Consider the following 16,755-nt stretch of genomic DNA (forward strand, 5'->3'; position numbering starts at 1 on the left):
TGCACCCAAATTATGGCCTGAGCCATGAGAATGAAACCTAAATGCATCTAAGACACCACTGAAGCTTGATGGCACCATTGGTCTATAGTAATTCACCGTACTATTTGTCTGTGAATTCTGAAAACTTCTGCGCACCTAGAGTTCAGTGGCGCAGTCCTACAGAAAAAGTGCCGTGGCTGTAGGTCATGAAGGTAAGAATACTGTTATAATGAAATTGTGTTCCCCATTAAATATAACAATTTTTAGGGCACGAGCTCACCGTCATACTACATGCATGTTCCAATTTTACAGCACCACTTCTGCGGTGCTACTTATTCAGTGTTTAGTTGAACACTTTGGATTTCTACCCGACTGACAATTTTAGAGGTCACTGTAACCCCGTGTGTTTGTTTTACACGTATTGTAAAACTCTTTACTGTGCGGTGTAACTGCTGCATCATTAAATAAAAAGTAAAACAAAATACAGCTGATCCACCTTGTCACAAAGTGGATAAGCTGCCCAAGTTCTGATAACCATGACTAGAGGAAGTGATCTGAGTGACAGGTACATCCTGTGGCACGTTTGGCAGTAGTCATGGGGATGCAGGATGTGTCATTGCTTTTGTGGCCCAAAGGCTTAGGGAACCTGGCTCACCTGCACCCAGAGGTGATATAGTTGTTTACCAGTACTAAACTGGAACACTACAATGGGGCATGATATGTACTGGGGGAACTGAGTGGCATAATATTTCCTGGATTGCTTTACAGAGAAATTGCAGCTGTCTGCGAGTAGAAAGGCGCCGCCCCGACAGGAAGGAAAAATGCCCTTTGCAAATGCATCGCAGATCGCTAGCCAATCGCAGATGCATACGCAATTCTCGGAACATCAAGGAATCTTTGCCATCTGTGCAAATGTGAGTAGGTCTGAGGCTGACACTAATCTGCGACTGAGATGGCCTGGAAGTGGTCTGCGCTGACGTCAGAGACCTTCCCCAAAAACACCTGGGCACGCCTGCGTTTTTCTGACAAAATTGGATTCTAAGAAGGTAGAAAAGAAGAAGACTCTTGTTGGGGAGTCAGAGGAACGCTTTACTATTCAACACACTGTTAAGATCATAAAGTTTTCAATAGAATACCATTTAAAATTAGGGAGTTCCAACATATCCAATACGTATCAGCTAACAGTAAGGCGAAAATATAGATAGAGATAAACAATTTGTAGCAAAAGCTATAATTTTTCAAAAGCCGGATTAAATATTTGGTGGACACTATAGTGCCAAAGTATTGCCTATGCGTTTTAATATGACCATTAATCCTGCATGAGATCCCATAGGGAAAAGATTGCAGGGGATTGATTCATAGGTCAGAGGCCAAAGTGTTGGGTGTACTGGTTTACTCAGTGATGTCCCCTAATAGTGACAGATAGATATGGTAAACAATAAAATATTGCAGTACCTGAGTGTTCCAAGGTGGTCTCCCATCCAAGTACTAGCCCTGCCCTCCACTGCTTGGCTTCCAAGATCAGATGAGATTGGGCATCTCTAGTGGGGTATGTCCACAATTTTTACATTTGCCCTTATAGTCACAGTATATTGGCCCTCATTCCGAGTTGATCGCTCGCTAGCTGCTTTTAGCAGCATTGCACACGCTAGGCCGCCACCCTCTGGGAGTGTATCTTAGCTTAGCAGAATAGCGAAAGAAAGAGTAGCAGAATTGCGATTAAATAATTCTTAGCAGTTTGTGAGTAGCTCGATACTTACTCCTACACTGTGATCAGCTCAGCCCGTTTCGTTCCTGGTTTGATGTCACAAACACGCCCTGCGTTCGGCCAGCCACTCCCCCGTTTCTCCAGACACTCCCGCGTTTTATCCTGGCACGCCTGCGTTTTTCCGCACACTCCCAGAAAACGGTCAGTTTCCGCCCAGAAACACCCACTTCCTGTCAATCACACTCCGATCACTTCAACGATGAAAAATCTTCGTTCGGACGTGAGTAAATCTACTAAGTTTTGTGCTAAAATACTTAGCGCATGCGCGCTGCATACCATGCACATGCGCATTTTTCCCTTTATCGCTCCATTGCGAAAATCGTCAACGAGCGAACAACTCGGAATGACCCCCATTGATGGGTAATTATCACTTCAAAGAGCAATGTGAATTTCACAGATACATCAAAGGTTACAACATAGGCCTACCACAGATATATTGGTAAACGCATATGAGAGTGGAGTTAGTTCTAACAATGGGCCTAATTCAGAACTGATCGCAGCAACAAACTTGTTAGCAGTTGGGCAAAACGATGTGCACTGCAGGGGGGGCAGATATAACATGTGCAGAGAGAGTTAGATTTGGGTGGGTTATAATGATTCTGAGGGTCATTCCGAGTTGTTCGCTCGTTATTTTTTTCTCACAACGGAGCGATTAGTCGCTAATGCGCATGCGCAATGTCCGCAGTGCCACTGCGCTAAGTAAATTTGCTATGCAGGTAGGTATTTTACTCACGGCATTACGAGGTTTTTTCTTCGTTCTGGTGATCGTAATGTGATTGACAGGAAGTGGGTGTTTCTGGGCGGAAACTGGCCGTTTTATGGGAGTGTGTGAAAAAACGCTACCGTTTCTGGGAAAAACGCGGGAGTGGCTGGAGAAACGGAGGAGTGTCTGGGCGAACGCTGGGTGTGTTTGTGACGTCAAACCAGGAACGACAAGCACTGAACTGATCGCACTGGCAGAGTAAGTCTCGAGCTACTCAGAAACTGCACAGAGAAGTCTTTTCGCAATATTGCGAATCTTTCGTTCGCAATTTTGATAAGCTAAGATTCACTCCCAGTAGGCGGCGGCTTAGCGTGTGCAAAGATGCTAAAAGCAGCTTGCGAGCGAACAACTCGGAATGACCTCCTCTGTGCAGGGTATATAATGGCTGCTTTATTTGTACACAGCAATTTAGATTTCAGTTTGAACACACCCCAACCAAATCTAACTCTCTCTGCACATGTTAATTCTGCCCCACCTGCAGTGCACATGGTTTTGCCTATTAGTGTGCTTTTTTGGTTTGATAACAAACCTGAATACGGCCCTGTATACATTATTAGATTGGTCTGGTAATACTCTGTATTCTGTTTATGGTGGTCATTCCGAGTTGTTTGCTCGTTGCCGATTTTCGCTATGCTGCGATTTGTTGCAAATTGCGCATGCGCAAGGCACGCAGGGCACATGCGCTTAGTTATTTAACTAAAAACTTAGCAGTTTTGCTGTGGATCCTGCGGCGCTTTTCAGTTGCTCTGCTGATCGGTGAGTGATTGACAGGAAAGGGGCGTTTCTGGGAGGTAACTGAGCGTTTTCCGGGAGTGTGCTAAAAAACGCAGGCGTGTCAGGGAAAAACGCGGGAGTGTCTGGAGAAACGGGGGAGTGGCTGGCCGAAGGCAGGGCGTGTTTGTGACGTCAAACCAGGAACTAAACGGACTGAGCTGATCGCAATCTGTGAGTAGGTCTGGAGCTACTCATAAACTGCAAATAATTATTTACTAGCATTCTGCTAATCTTTCGTTCGCTATTCTGCTAAGCTACGATACACTCCCAGTAGGCGGCGGCTTAGCGTGTGCAATGATGCTAAAAGCAGCTAGCGAGCGAACAACTCGGAATGAGGGCCATAGGCTGATCACTTACATCCGGTCGGGGAATATTCTAGAATGATCAGCTAGCTTCCCATATACACGTTATGGCTGAGGTCATCCATTATCTCAAGAACTAGAGGTAATGAAAAAAAACTGCTATTCATTTTTAATACAGCAACCCCCAAATACCCAAAATTCATTCAAAAATCCTTGGCAACTAAACACATTTTTTTTGCTGTTGAGCTTTGGGTGTTATTCAGGTTTGTTATCAAACCAAAAAAGCACACTAACGGGAAAACCATGCTGCACTGCAGGTGGGGCAGATGTAAAATGTGCAGAGAGAGTTAGATTTGGGTGGGTTATATTGTTTCTGTGCAGGGTAAATACTGGCTGCTTTATTTGTACACAGCAATTTAGATTTCAGTTTGAACACACCCCAACCAAATCTAACTCTCTCTGCACATGTTACATCTGCCCCACCTGCAGTGCACATGGTTTTGCCCATTAGTGTGCTTTTTTGGTTTGATAACAAACCTGAATACGGCCCTGTATACATTATTAGATTGGTCTGGTAATACTCTGTATTCTGTTTATGGTGGTCATTCCGAGTTGTTTGCTCGTTGCCGATTTTCGCTATGCTGCGATTTGTTGCAAATTGCGCATGCGCAAGGCACATGCGCTTAGTTATTTAACTAAAAACTTAGCAGTTTTGCTATGGATCCTGCGGCGCTTTTCAGTCGCACTGCTGATCGGTGACTGATTGACAGGAAAGGGGCGTTTCTGGGAGGTAACTGAGCGTTTTCCGTGAGTGTGCTAAAAAACGCAGGCGTGTCAGGGAAAAACGCGGGAGTGTCTGGAGAAACGGGGGAGTGGCTGGCCGAAGGCAGGGCGTGTTTGTGACGTCAAACCAAGAACTAAACGGACTGAGCTGATCGCAATCTGTGAGTAGGTCTGGAGCTACTCAGAAACTGCAAGGAATTATTTAGCAGCAATTCTGCTACTCTTTCGGTCGCACTTCTGCTAAGCTAAGATACACTCCCAGTAGGCGGCGGCTTAGCGTGTGCAATGCTGCTAAAAGCAGCTAGCGAGCGAACAACTCGGAATGAGGGCCTATGTGCGTACACATGTAGTTTTGCTTCTGTTTATACTGCAAGTCAATATTTGACAATATATTAGAGATGAGCGGGTTAGGTTCCTCGGAAACCGAACCCGCCCGAACTTCAGGTTTTTTTACACGGGGCCGAACGACTCGGATCTTCCCGCCTTGCTCGGTTAACCCGAGCGCGCCCGAACGTCATCATCCCGCTGTCGGATTCTCGCGAGGCTCGGATTCTATAGCGAGATTTGGATTCTATATAAGGAGCCGCGCATCGCCGCCATTTTCACACGTGCATTGAGATTGATAGGGAGAGGACGTGGCTGGCGTCCTCTCCGTTTAGAGTGACTAGAGTACTAGAGAGAGACACAAATTTTGGGGAGCATATAGGAGGAGTACTACTTGCTGCTGATAGTGTGACCAGTGACCAGTGCCACCAGTTTAATTAATCCGTTCTCTGCCTGAAAAAAAACGATACACAGTGTGACACAGTCACACCTACCATATCTGTGCTCAGCCCAGTGTGCTGCATCATATACTGTATATCATTATCTGACTGCTGAGTGCTCGCTGCTCACACAGCTTAATTGTGGGGGAGACTGGGGAGCAGTTATAGCAGGAGTACATTTAAGTACAGTGCACACTTTTGCTGCCAGAGTGCCACTGCCAGTGTGACTGACCAGTGACCACTGACCACCAGTATTGTGATTGTCTGCTGACCACCAGTATATTGTGATTGTCTGCCTGAAAAAGTTAAACACTCGTCGTGTGGTGTTTTTATAAACGCATTCTGCAGACAGTGTCCAGCAGGTCCGTCATTACATAATATATACCTGTCCGGCTGCAGTACTAGTGTGATATATATATATATTTTAATTTTATCTCATTATCATCCAGTCTATATTAGCAGCAGACACAGTACGGTAGTCCACGGCTGTAGCTACCTCTGTGTCGGCAGTCGCTCGTCCATCCATAATTGTATACCACCTACCCGTGGTTTTTTTTTTCTATCTTCTTGATACTAGTAGCTTACTTTAGGAGTCTGCAGTGCTGACAGACAGTGTCCAGCAGGTCCGTCATTACATAATATATACCTGTCCGGCTGCAGTACTAGTGTGATATATATATATATATATTTTAATTTTATCTCATTATCATCCAGTCTATATTAGCAGCAGACACAGTATGGTAGTCCACGGCTGTAGCTACCTCTGTGTCGGCAGTCGCTCGTCCATCCATAATTGTATACCACCTACCCGTGGTTTTTTTTTTTTCTATCTTCTTGATACTAGTAGCTTACTTTAGGAGTCTGCAGTGCTGACAGACAGTGTCCAGCAGGTCCGTCATTACATAATATATACCTGTCCGGCTGCAGTACTAGTGTGATATATATATATATTTTAATTTTATCTCATTATCATCCAGTCTATATTAGCAGCAGACACAGTACGGTAGTCCACGGCTGTAGCTACCTCTGTGTCGGCAGTCGCTCGTCCATCCATAATTGTATACCACCTACCCGTGGTTTTTTTTTTTCTATCTTCTTGATACTAGTAGCTTACTTTAGGAGTCTGCAGTGCTGACAGACAGTGTCCAGCAGGTCCGTCATTACATAATATATACCTGTCCGGCTGCAGTACTAGTGTGATATATATATATATTTTAATTTTATCTCATTATCATCCAGTCTATATTAGCAGCAGACACAGTACGGTAGTCCACGGCTGTAGCTACCTCTGTGTCGGCAGTCGCTCGTCCATCCATAATTGTATACCACCTACCCGTGGTTTTTTTTTTCTATCTTCTTGATACTAGTAGCTTACTTTAGGAGTCTGCAGTGCTGACAGACAGTGTCCAGCAGGTCCGTCATTACATAATATATACCTGTCCGGCTGCAGTACTAGTGTGATATATATATATATTTTAATTTTATCTCATTATCATCCAGTCTATATTAGCAGCAGACACAGTACGGTAGTCCACGGCTGTAGCTACCTCTGTGTCGGCAGTCGCTCGTCCATCAATAAGTATACTAGTATCCATCCATCTCCATTGTTTACCTGAGGTGCCTTTTAGTTGTGCCTATTAAAATATGGAGAACAAAAATGTTGAGGTTCCAAAAATAGGGAAAGATCAAGATCGACTTCCACCTCATGCTGAAGCTGCTGCCACTAGTCATGGCCGAGACGATGAAATGCCAGCAACGTCGTCTGCCAAGGCCGATGCCCAATGTCATAGTACAGAGCATGTAAAATCCAAAACACCAAATATCAGTAAAAAAAGGACTCAAAAATCTAAAATAAAATTGTCGGAGGAGAAGCGTAAACTTGCCAATATGCCATTTACCACACGGAGTGGCAAGGAACGGCTGAGGCCCTGGCCTATGTTCATGGCTAGTGGTTCAGCTTCACATGAGGATGGAAGCACTCAGCCTCTCGCTAGAAAAATGAAAAGACTCAAGCTGGCAAAAGCACAGCAAAGAACTGTGCGTTCTTCGAAATCCCAAATCCACAAGGAGAGTCCAATTGTGTCGGTTGCGATGCCTGACCTTCCCAACACTGGACGTGAAGAGCATGCGTCTTCCACCATTTGCACGCCCCCTGCAAGTGCTGGAAGGAGCACCCGCAGTCCAGTTCCTGATAGTCATATTGAAGATGTCAGTGTTGAAGTACACCAGGATGAGGAGGATATGGGTGTTGCTGGCGCTGGGGAGGAAATTGACAAGGAGGATTCTGATGGTGAGGTGGTTTGTTTAAGTCAGGCACCCGGGGAGACACCTGTTGTCCGTGGGAGGAATATGGCCATTGACATGCCTGGTGAAAATACCAAAAAAATCAGCTCTTCGGTGTGGAAGTATTTCAACAGAAATGCGGACAACATTTGTCAAGCCGTGTGTTGCCTTTGTCAAGCTGTAATAAGTAGGGGGAAGGACGTTAACCACCTCGGAACATCCTCCCTTATACGTCACCTGCAGCGCATTCATAATAAGTCAGTGACAAGTTCAAAAACTTTGGGCGACAGCGGAAGCAGTCCACTGACCAGTAAATCCCTTCCTCTTGTAACCAAGCTCACGCAAACCACCCCACCAACTCCCTCAGTGTCAATTTCCTCCTTCCCCAGGAATGCCAATAGTCCTGCAGGCCATGTCACTGGCAATTCTGACGAGTCCTCTCCTGCCTGGGATTCCTCCGATGCATCCTTGCGTGTAACGCCTACTGCTGCTGGCGCTGCTGTTGTTGCTGCTGGGAGTCGATGGTCATCCCAGAGGGGAAGTCGGAAGACCACTTGTACTACTTCCACCAAGCAATTGACTGTCCAACAGTCCTTTGCGAGGAAGATGAAATATCACAGCAGTCATCCTGTTGCAAAGCGGATAACTGAGGCCTTGACAACTATGTTGGTGTTAGACGTGCGTCCGGTATCCGCCGTTAGTTCACAGGGAACTAGACAATTTCTTGAGGTAGTGTGCCCCCGTTACCAAATACCATCTAGGTTCCACTTCTCTAGGCAGGCGATACCGAGAATGTACACGGACGTCAGAAAAAGACTCACCAGTGTCCTAAAAAATGCAGTTGTACCCAATGTCCACTTAACCACGGACATGTGGACAAGTGGAGCAGGGCAGGGTCAGGACTATATGACTGTGACAGCCCACTGGGTAGATGTATGGACTCCCGCCGCAAGAACAGCAGCGGCGGCACCAGTAGCAGCATCTCGCAAACGCCAACTCTTTCCTAGGCAGGCTACGCTTTGTATCACCGGTTTCCAGAATACGCACACAGCTGAAAACCTCTTACGGCAACTGAGGAAGATCATCGCGGAATGGCTTACCCCAATTGGACTCTCCTGTGGATTTGTGGCATCGGACAACGCCAGCAATATTGTGTGTGCATTAAATATGGGCAACTTCCAGCACGTCCCATGTTTTGCACATACCTTGAATTTGGTGGTGCAGAATTTTTTAAAAAACGAGAGGGGCGTGCAAGAGATGCTGTCGGTGGCCAGAAGAATTGTGGGACACTTTCGGCGTACAGGCACCACGTACAGAAGACTGGAGCACCACCAAAAACGCCTGAACCTGCCCTGCCATCATCTGAAGCAAGAAGTGGTAACGAGGTGGAATTCAACCCTATATATGCTTCAGAGGTTGGAGGAGCAGCAAAAGGCCATTCAAGCCTATACAATTGAGCACGATATAGGAGGTGGAATGCACCTGTCTCAAGCGCAGTGGAGAATGATTTCAACGTTGTGCAAGGTTCTGCTGCCCTTTGAACTTGCCAATTCCCAAGGACAATTCCATCTTGCACCTCTTTTTTCTTTAATTTTTCTTTGCGTCATGTGCTGTTTGGGGAGTATTTTTTTGAAGGGCCATCCTGCGTGACACTGCAGTGCCACTCCTAGATGGGCCAGGTGTTTGTGTCGGCCACTAGGGTCGCTTACCTTACTCACACAGCTACCTCATTGCGCCTCTTTTTTTCTTTGCGTCATGTGCTGTTTGGGGAGTGTTTTTTGGAAGGGCCATCCTGCGTGACACTGCAGTGCCACTGCTAGATGGGCCAGGTGTTTGTGTCGGCCACTAGGGTCGCTTACCTTACTCACACAGCTACCTCATTGCGCCTCTTTTTTTCTTTGCGTCATGTGCTGTTTGGGGAGTGTTTTTGGAAGGGCCATCCTGCGTGACACTGCAGTGGCACTCCTAGATGGGCCAGGTGTTTGTGTCGGCCACTAGGGTCGCTTACCTTACTCACACAGCTACCTCATTGCGCCTCTTTTTTCTTTGCGTCATGTGCTGTTTGGGGAGTGTTTTTTGGAAGGGCCATCCTGCGTGACACTGCAGTGCCACTCCTAGATGGGCCAGGTGTTTGTGTCGGCCACTAGGGTCGCTTACCTTACTCACACAGCTACCTCATTGCGCCTCTTTTTTTCTTTGCGTCATGTGCTGTTTGGGGAGTGTTTTTTGGAAGGGCCATCCTGCGTGACACTGCAGTGCCACTCCTAGATGGGCCAGGTGTTTGTGTCGGCCACTAGGGTCGCTTATCTTACTCACACAGCTACCTCATTGCGCCTCTTTTTTTCTTTGCGTCATGTGCTGTTTGGGGAGTGTTTTTTTTGGAAGGGCCATCCTGCGTGACACTGCAGTGCCACTCCTAGATGGGCCAGGTGTTTGTGTCGGCCACTAGGGTCGCTTAGCTTAGTCATCCAGCGACCTCGGTGCAAATTTTAGGACTAAAAATAATGGCCCTCATTCCGAGTTGTTCGCTCGGTATTTTTCATCGCATCGCAGTGAAAATCCGCCTAGTACGCATGCGCAATGTTCGCACTGCGACTGCGCCAAGTAACTTTACTATGAAGAAAGTATTTTTACTCACGGCTTTTTCTTCGCTCCGGCGATCGTAATGTGATTGACAGGAAATAGGTGTTACTGGGCGGAAACACGGCGTTTCAGGGGCGTGTGGCTGAAAACGCTACCGTTTCCGGAAAAAACGCAGGAGTGGCCGGAGAAACGGTGGGAGTGCCTGGGCGAACGCTGGGTGTGTTTGTGACGTCAACCAGGAACGACAAGCACTGAAATGATCGCACAGGCAGAGTAAGTCTGGAGCTACTCTGAAACTGCTAAGTAGTTAGTAATCGCATTATTGCGAATACATCGGTCGCAATTTTAAGAAGCTAAGATTCACTCCCAGTAGGCGGCGGCTTAGCGTGTGTAACTCTGCTAAATTCGCCTTGCGACCGATCAACTCGGAATGAGGGCCAATATTGTGAGGTGTGAGGTGTTCAGAATAGACTGAAAATGAGTGGAAATTATGGTTTTTGAGGTTAATAATACTTTGGGATCAAAATGACCCCCAAATTCTATGATTTAAGCTGTTTTTTAGTGTTTTTTGAAAAAAACACCCGAATCCAAAACACACCCGAATCCGACAAAAAAAATTCGGTGAGGTTTTGCCAAAACGCGGTCGAACCCAAAACACGGCCGCGGAACCGAACCCAAAACCAAAACACAAAACCCGAAAAATTTCAAGTGCACATCTCTACAATATATATCAATATTACACTGACCCATTGACTATTTTGAGATTTAGACAGCAGTGTTTTAAGAGAGGAAGAGGCCCGGGTGCAGCCTCCTCCGTTCGGGCCCCCTCCTCTCTGCCGGCAGCGGGGAGAGTCTGAGCACTAGAGCGCTCAGACTCTACTGTGCATGTGCAGATCTCCGGGAAAATGGCGCGCCAGACATTTTCCCTGAGATTTCTCTACTGCGCATGCGCAGAACTCCGTGAAAATGGCCGCTGGGCCATTTTCACAGAGTTTTAACACCGCCGTGGAAGTCGCCGCGGGACTCCGGAGGGGTGAGTATTCACAAAATTGGTGCAGGGTGTGCGGTGCGGGCCCCCTCTGGACTCAGGGGCCCGTCTGCACTGCACACACTGCACCCATTATAGAGACGCCAGTGGATTTAGAATATTGTTACAAGCTATGCCGTCTACTGTACAAGCTGTGTTATCCAGGCAGTATGTACAGGAGTACTGCCTACCCATTATACCCACTGAGTGTACATTAGCTGGAGATAAGTTCTTACCCTACACGCTGAAGTCATGGTGTACGGTTGCTATAATATTAAAACTGATCAAAAACCAGGCTGACTAAAACCGGGGGAAACACAAACTTAAAACAAACTACATAACCTGTACAACTCATATGTGTCCCTGATAAAAAGGGAAAGTCAGCTATAATTGGTGAAGGAAAAGGCTCTGGAATGTATGAAGCGCTATTGTACGATTCCTAACAGTAATAATATTTAGATAGCACCTGCACAGTCTGTAACGCTGTGCAATTTCCAGATTTTTATCAGACACTTCTGTACTGCACCAGTAAAGCTTGCAATCTAAATTTCTGAACTACCCCCAGGACCAATTCAATCAAAAGCCTTCTGTGGATACAGTGATAATATATAAACGGATGTAGTTATGTAACTGGCAGCGTCACAATACTGGCGCCTGCATCCCGGCCGCTCAAAATCCCGACAGTCGGCTTGCCAACTAATACCCCTTTTCCACCTATGAGCACGGGTCGCAGCCGGGAGCCTGACACGGGTGCTAAACGGCTGCGGCCCGTGCTCAGCCCCCTTTCCCATCAGCAGTCGCCAACCCGGCATATTGCCGGGTTGGTGACGCTGCTAGTGACACGGCAGGGGCGGCGCTGGGAGATCACATGATCTCCCAATGCCGCCCTTCCATACAGTGTAAACGGGAGCCGTATCACATCGACACGACTCCCGTTTACACTACAACCCTACCCGGATCATTCCCGTGTCCTACCCAGGCAGTTACTCGGGTAGGATTCACGGGTCACTTAATCCGGGTTTTTGCAGGGGGACCCTTTTCCACTATCAAAAAACACGGGTAAATGTGCGCCCCCGTGCATTTACCCGTGTTTTTTGAGCTAGTGGAAAAGGGGTATTACAGGGACTATTCTCACTCGTGGGTGTCCACGGCACCCATAGAGTGGAAATAGAACCTGTGGCAAGTGCAGCTCGCCAAGCCCACAAGGGGCTTTGTTGTGCTCGCCCCCCCCCCCCCCCCCCACCACTCTAAACCCTGGGATCCCGGCATCCGTATGATGACTGCCGGTCACCCAAACCCAACCCATATAAACTCTATGTTGATATCCCCTTGGGTCAGAATCAAATCCAAGCCCCGTGTTCCAAAAGGCAGCAGATGACCACTATGTCCCAGCCTCGTCACTGGGGTAAATAGCCTCCATACTCTGTCAGAGCTGCACACTCAGGTGTTTGGCTTCACAAAATGTTCTTCCTTTTAATTGCATAAAGAGCAGGAACAACATATAACATTTCGGGGTAATATTCTCTTCATGCAACATTTTGTGAAGCCAGAATCCCTAATGTGCTACTCCTCCTTGCAAGTCTGAATGAAGTTTGGTGGATTCAGCACTGTGCCACTTGAAATAGCAGAGCACCACCGGTGGGAGTGATGCCCGTTGTGGTTGCTGTGGCTGCATGACATTGGCGATTGTTTATGAATAGGTACAGATGTGTCCTTTCTAGCTGTTGCTTCAGTCGCACTAAATTGACCCTCACAGTGGCGTCAGGCACTTGAAATTGATCATCTCCAAGCGCCGCCTCCTGTAGCGTCGGCGGTGGTGTTATCGACCCGGCAATATGCCGGGTCGGGCCGCAAGTCTGAAAGGGGTCTCAAGCCAGGTCGTACCCGTGTACAAATTCCCGGATGCGACCTGGCTCAGCTAGAAATCTATTCATGAAGCAGTGATAAGTGAGCCTGTGGTGAAGTTGCCCCTGGCAACCAATCAGCATTGACGTAACATTTATAATTTGCATACTATACAATTTTACGGAGCAGCTGATTGGTTGCCATGGGCGACTTCTCCACAGGCTCACTTCTCCACTCTTGTCACTGCTTCATGAATAGACCCCTTAGTCCTAAAAGGGTATAAGTAAGGGTAAATCTTTATTATATAACCATGGATACCCTTGACCTCCAAATGACAGGTTGGTTGGCAATTTAGCCCTTCAGATATTTCCAAGTTAGCCACAGATCTGGTGTGTTGACAGACAGGCCAATGTATTGCACTGTGAGTAGCAAGGTTTAAAGGGTCTCCCACGCATATGTATCCTCCTACAGTAAAATGACTCATTAATTATTCTATATTCCAATAAACACTATACAGTGTTATCAGTGATAAGATAACGTCACTAACAATGGCTGTATCAGCAGTGAAGGGATGTTTGATTTGCTTCCCACGTCTTTCATCTACTGGGGTAACCCAGAGGGACCCTATAAGGATTTCAATTAATGGCACCCAGGACTAATATAAGGCAGATTACATTCTATTTAATCGATGCATGATGAGGACAGGGCACAGAGTCCCCCGGATGCTCAGGGAATTCACCATATGTTGAGCGGCTGCATTGGTTTGAACCAGAAGGGGTCTGGCTGTGCTGGATGCTACAGCATAATCGTGACTCCACACCATATGTGGCTCCAGTGTAATTATACCACCAGCAGCTTCCCATTCCTACTGACAACTACAGGTAGCTTCTATCACAAATCAGAACAGTATCAGCTTGTCTAAGCCCTCATTACCATAGGGACAGGATTTATATGATGAATACACTCTGATCATTTAACACAAATTAAAGAGGTCAACAATTGGGCTCCCGCGGGGGTGATGCAATGCCAAATGCATTATTTCTGAGTAACACTGATTTATGTGCCTAAATAAACATGTGAAGCATAACAATGACAAGTATGATAGGATAAGAACACAAGGGAATAAGAGGGCTACACGCATCCTCCCAATATGGCTGCTGGTTGTACACATTTGTAAGGTTGTGTAAATATGATGGAAAAACTGTTTTATTTGGAATTATTGTTTTATTCACAATCATTTATAAATGGGTTAAGGAGATGATTCTGAGTCGGGAGAAATTATATGTTACGTATAATATTAGGGGGGAAAAAACAAACATTTATTGCGCTGTACTTACCATAAGCCCTATAGCAGAAAAGAAGATTTTTAAACCTACCGGTAAATCTTTTTCTCCTAGTCCGTAGAGGATGCTGGGGACTCCGTAAGGACCATGGGGTATAGACGGGCTCCGCAGGAGACATGGGCACTATAAAGAACTTTTAGTATGGGTGTGCACTGGCTCCTCCCTCTATGCCCCTCCTCTAGACCTCAGTTAGAGAAACTGTGCCCAGAGGAGATGGACAATGGCCCTCATTCCGAGTTGTTCGCTCACTAGCTGCTTTTAGCAGCATTGCACACGCTAAGCCGCCGCCCTCTGGGAGTGTATCTTAGCTTAGTAGAATTGCGAACGAAAGATTAGCAGAATTGCGAATAGAAATTTCTTAGCAGTTTCTGAGTAGCTCCAGACTTACTACTACACTGCGATCAGTTCAGCCAGTTTCGTTCCTGGTTTGACGTCACAAACACACCGAGCGTTTACCCAGACACTCCCCCGTTTCTTCCGACACTCCCGCGTTTTTCCCAGAAACGCCAACGTTTTCCGCACACTCCCATAAAACGGCCAGTTTCCGCCCAGAAACACCCACTTCCTGTCAATCACACTCCGATCACCAGAACGATGAAAAATCTTCGTTAGGCCGTGAGTAAAATACCAAACTTTTGTGCTAATTTACTTGGCGCAGGCGCACTGCGAACATTGCGCAGTTTGCGACTAATCGCTCCGTAGCGAAAAAAAAACTAGCGAGCGAACAACTCGGAATGACCCCCAATATGAGGAAAGGATTTTGTTAATCTAAGGGCAAGATTCATACCAGCCCACACCAACCACACCGTATAACCTGGAATATACGCAACCAGTTAACAGTATGAACAAAAAACAGTATCAGTCAAAGACCGATCTCAACCTAACATAACCCTTATGTAAGCAACAACTATATACAGTCTTGCAGATTTAGTCCGCACTGGGACGGGCGCCCAGCATCCTCTACGGACTAGGAGAAAAAGATTTACCGGTAGGTTTAAAATCTTATTTCCTCTTACATCCTAGAGGATGCTGGGGACTCCGTACGGACCATGGGGTTTATACCAAAGCTTTAAACCGGGCGGGAGAGTACGGATGACTCTGCAGCACCGATTGAGCAAACGCGAGGTCCTCATCAGCCAGGGTATCAAACTTGTAGAATTTTGCAAAAGTGTTTGAACCTGACCAAGTAGCTGCTCGGCAAAGCTGTAATGCCGAGACGCCTCGGGCAGCCGCCCAAGAAGAGCCCACCTTCCTAGTGGAATGGGCCTTTACCGAATTTGGTAACGGCAATCCAGCCGTAGAATGAGCCTGCTGAATTGTGTTACAGATCCAGCGAGCAACAGTCTGCTTAGAAGCAGGAGCGCCAACCTTGTTGGCTGCATACAGGACAAACAGTGCCTCTGTTTTGCTAACCCTAGCCGTCCTGGCTACATACATTTTTAAGGCCCTGACTACATCCAGGGACTTGGAGTCCTCCAAGTCACCCGTAGCCACAGGCACCACAATAGGTTGGTTCATATGAAATGAAGAAACCACCTTAGGCAAAAATTGAGGACGAGTCCTCAACTCTGCGCTATCCAAATGGAAAATCAAATAGGGGCTCTTGTGAGACAAGGCCGCCAACTCTGACACCCGCCTTGCAGATGCCAAGACCAATAACATGACCACCTTCCAAGTGAGAAATTTTAATTCCACCGTTTGAAGAGGTTCAAACCAGTTAAGGTCCCATGGTGCCACTGGGGGCACAAAAGGGGGCTGGATGTACAGCACTCCTTTCACAAAAGTCTGGACTTCTGGGAGAGAAGCCAATTCCTTCTGAAAGAATATAGATAGGGCCGAAATCTGTACCTTAATGGAGCCTAACTTCAGGCCCATATCCACTCCTGTCTGTAGGAAGTTGAGAAAACGGCCCAGATGGAAATCTTCCGTAGGAGCATTCTTGGCTTCACACCAAGATACATACTTCCTCCAGATACGGTGATAATGCTTCGCCGTCACCTCCTTCCTAGCCTTTATCAGAGTAGGGATGACTTCCTTCGGCATACCTTTCCCAGCTAGGATTCGGTGTTCAACAGCCATGCCATCAAACGTAACCGCGGTAAGTCTTGGAACACGCAGGGCCCCTGCTGCAACAGGTCCTCCCTGAGAGGAAGAGGCCACGGATCTTCTGTGAGCATTTCCTGAAGATCTGAATACCAGGCCCTTCGAGGCCAATCTGGAACAACGAGTATTGTCTGTACTCTTCTTCGTCTTATGATTCTCAATACTTTTGAGATGAGAGGCAGAGGAGGGAACACATAGACCGACTGAAACACCCATGGTGTCACTAGGGCGTCTACTGCTACTGCCTGAGGGTCCTTGACCTGGCACAATACCTCCGAAGCTTTCTGTTGAGGCGTGATGCCATCATGTCTATTTGAGGAAGTCCCCAATGACTTGTTATCTCTGCAAAGACTTCTTGATGAAGTCCCCACTCTCCTGGATGGAGATCGTGTCTGCTGAGGAAGTCTGCTTCCCAGTTGTCCACTCCCGGTATGAAGA

General features: G+C 46.9%; 1 long non-coding RNA gene and 1 pseudogene across 21 annotated transcripts in view; both read right to left on the minus strand.

The window, feature by feature from the left end:
* Window positions 1-16,755, minus strand: part of LOC134958509 (uncharacterized) — a 728,433-nt gene that overhangs the window by 131,374 nt on the left and 580,304 nt on the right. The gene's annotated exons all lie outside the window — the stretch shown is intronic.
* LOC134964522 (5S ribosomal RNA) lies at window positions 1,423-1,542 on the minus strand (annotated as a pseudogene).

Source organism: Pseudophryne corroboree, chromosome 9 (assembly GCF_028390025.1).
Source record: "Pseudophryne corroboree isolate aPseCor3 chromosome 9, aPseCor3.hap2, whole genome shotgun sequence".
NCBI classification, from domain to species: Eukaryota; Metazoa; Chordata; class Amphibia; order Anura; family Myobatrachidae; genus Pseudophryne; species Pseudophryne corroboree.